Source organism: Populus alba, unplaced genomic scaffold, assembly GCF_005239225.2.
Source record: "Populus alba unplaced genomic scaffold, ASM523922v2 scaf96, whole genome shotgun sequence".
NCBI classification, from domain to species: domain Eukaryota; kingdom Viridiplantae; phylum Streptophyta; class Magnoliopsida; order Malpighiales; family Salicaceae; genus Populus; species Populus alba.
In genome coordinates this window covers 23,280-26,748 of record NW_027340188.1, presented here as the reverse complement: position 1 = coordinate 26,748, position 3,469 = coordinate 23,280, and the positions used below count along the sequence as shown (strand labels likewise).

At 37.6% G+C, this 3,469-nt stretch overlaps 1 long non-coding RNA gene across 1 annotated transcript; it reads left to right on the top strand.

Moving 5' to 3' along the window:
* The first annotated feature begins 1,799 nt into the window (after positions 1-1,799).
* On the top strand, positions 1,800-2,839 carry LOC140955194 (uncharacterized). Its single transcript, XR_012168963.1, has 2 exons — positions 1,800-2,570; positions 2,607-2,839. It is a non-coding gene; the product is annotated as an uncharacterized lncRNA (long non-coding RNA).
* The last annotated feature ends 630 nt before the right edge of the window (positions 2,840-3,469 follow it).

Sequence of the window (3,469 nt, the reverse complement as noted above, 5' to 3'; positions counted from 1 at the left end):
CACCATATATCAAATTTGGGCTTATTCTGATATTATTTGCTTGAGGTTTTAATTCGAGGTTCAATTCTGCCGCGGAAACACTACTATTAGTGAATCATAAGCAAACCACCTTAGAATCAATTGAACCTTAATATTATGTGTATTGGGGATGAGATAGCACCATATATTAAATTTGGGCTTATTTTGATATCGGCTTCTGGAGGTTTTAATTGGAGGATCAATTCTGCCGCAAACTGATCATACAAGGAGTTTGGGTACCTAGAAATAAGAGAACGACCTATAAATTGATTTTTTTGGTGATTTCATAGTATTGTAATAATACAAATTAAATTCGAGGTCATTTGGATATCGGTTTCTTTAGGTTTCCCGAATTAGATCTTGTTTTGTCGTAACGGGTCTGTTTGGTGTTATCTTTCAAAACTTGTTTTGTTTCTGTTGATTTCGTTCCTGCCATTATACTATCATCATATTTTGATATTTGGCTGTTGTTTGAGTCATTTTCATCTCCCTCGCATTAGTTTGTTTTTTCGATAAGTTCTGGTCCAAACAAAAGTCAAATTTGTATTCTCGAGTCTAAATCAATGTTCTTCATGCTATAAACTCTATTCTTGTCGTCGTCTTCTTGTTTTTTTCCCCCTATATGTGTCATGTATTCACTAAGGGAGAGGGAACAGAGGAGGATTGTAGATCAACGATGCGAAATACTAAGCCATGGTTTGGGGGTTCTAGAACGAGAAGTTGATAAGTGTAGAAGATTATTCTATGATCTTGAAGCTTCATGGGAAAAAGAGGTACAACACCAAAAGGATGAAAGACGAAGGAGAGTCGCTGTGGTTATCATTCAAAAGTATGTACGCAAGTGGTTGGTACGGCGTGCTTATTTGAAATTCTTGTCAGTCACTACTTCTATACAGTGTTGTTGGAGAAAGGTGTTAGCAATAAGGGGATTCCGAAGGCTTAAACAAGAGGCTACTGAAGTCACCATTAATGCTATTCAAGATTCGAGGGCGAATCTTCTTGAAGAGGGAGGGAATGATACGGTTCAGCCCTGTGATACGACCCAAGTAAGGTCAGATTCGGATTTTGGCATAAAAAGCGCAACAGTCCAGGTCAATCGGAGCTCGGGAAGGCACCCCAATACTGGTCAACAGAGGCTATACAGATTTTGTTATTTACTTCCATTTGACTTGTGGACTTCCTATTTGATTAGGATTCTTTTCCTCTAAGGATGTGGGAGCTGGTTTTGGGAATTTCCTAGTTCCACAAGGATATTTAATGAGTTGCAAATATAATCTCCTAGTGTGGCAAGGATTCATTAATGTGATAAGGGATTCCGAAGGCTTAAACAAAGAGGCTACTGAAGCCACCATTAATTGCTTATTCAAGATTCGAGGCGAATCTTCTTGAGAGAGGGAGGGAATGATACGGTTCAGCCCTGTGATACGACCCAAGTAAGGTCAGATTCGGATTTTGCATAAAAAGCGCAACAGTCCAGGTCAATCGGAGCTCGGGAAGGCACCCCAATACTGGTCAACAGAGGCTATACGGATTTTTGTTATTTACTTCCATTTGACTTGTGGACTTCCTATTTGATTAGGATTCTTTTCCTCCAAGGATGTGGGAGCTGGTTTTGGGAATTTCCTAGTTCCACAAGGATATTTAATGAGTTGCAATATAATCTCATAGTGTGGCAAGGATTCATTAATGTTTCAGAATCATTTTCTTATAAGGATTCCTTATTCATCCTAGCTACACAAGGAAAGAAAGGCTGGTGGTATTTAATGACAAGTTACTTGATGTAACCATATTATTCGATAGTTTCACCCGCATTTAACTAGTGTTTTGCATATGTTATTTATATAAAATGCCTTGATATTCTTTGTTTTATGTTTTGAAGGCATTTTTGGATGAAAGATGCAAAAAGGAGTAAATTGGAGGTAATTGGCAGATTTGACGTTCAGTCGGTATTTTGTGCAGAGCGTGAGTTCCAGAGATCGAAATGAAGTGATTCCAGTGGCATTAAAAATTTAACATCCATACCTTTTTGGAAATGTAATGCAAGAAAAATAAAAAGAGAAAGATCATGGAAATCACATCCTTCAAAGTCAAATCTCGCAGTCTGCCAATGTTGACCTTTGCCCATTCAAAATTCAATATCTGGAGCTTCAGAAGTCCAATTGATGCAAACTCAATTTTTTTGGATTCCTTACTCAAAGATCTATAAACGCTCCAAATTTCAGCCAAAAACGATGTCATATGAGGTATATATGATTTTTCAAAGATGACAGCTGAATTCTGCCAGCAAGCAGGTTGCGTGAAGAAACGAATCCAAATTTCATCTAGAAGCATCCAAACCCACCAGCAATTTAGCTCCTCTAGTAAATATTCTAGAAGGTCAAGGAAGGCAGCCACCAACCTCATGGCAGCCACCAACCTCAAGACAGCAGCCACCAACCACCAGCCACCAGCCGCCAGCCGCCTTCACACTACCACCATCTATTGATGTTCACACTTGAACTTTGATTTTCTTACTTACAATTTGTGTATAAATAGAGGGTGAGTAGAAGGAGGTAGTAAGAAGAAGAAGAAGAAAGAAGTAGAAGGAGGTAGCAAGAAGAAGAAGAAGAAGAAGGAAGAAACACAAACTCTCCTCTCTACAAATCAGAAATTATGTATTCTTTCATCTTTAGGAGTAGTTGTTCAATAGATATGCAAGGCTAAGCTCGTTTTCTTGGTTGCAAGGACACAAACAAACCTTCGGATTTCAAGAACTGTGAGATTTATTCTTCCTTTTATTTTCAGTTTATGTTATGAATGAGTATGTTTGTTTTCCTATGCATATTTCCTATGATTGTTTATCTTAATTGCTAGAGCGGACTCTAAGTTATTATTGTGAACAATCTATTGCTAAGTTTGATATCAAAACCGGAGTTGTGGTATATAAACTTGTGAAGGCAACTAAGCTTGATAATTGTAGCGAACTACGTTATTAAACTTAGGAGAACATTCGATCATAGCAACACAAATTGACAACTTGGTTGTTAAGATTAATGAATTTATCTGGATCTTAAGGCTGCCATTGGATTAAATCATTAGTCGACACTGTGATTGTTTGTTGGTTAGGGCTAGTTATACGGCGGATCCGTTAATTAACCAATATTAAGAAAAGATAAAATTCATGATATAAACTGGAGTTTCGTTTCAAGGATCGTTCTAATTTCCGTTGGTGGATGTGTGCTTGCAACCAAGGTTTGTTTTCTTGAATATTTCAGTTTCAATTGATTTTGTTTGCTAGTTTAATTTCTGCCATAGTTTAAATTCATTTCAAATCAATCCCCCCCAATTACATAACGTACAACATAAAAATCTAACTTCAAACTTCCTCGTGGGGATCGACCCCTTGCTTGCTCTATACTATCTTGTGTGTTTTAAGCTAGGGTAATTAATTTGTGCGACTCGCGACATCGCA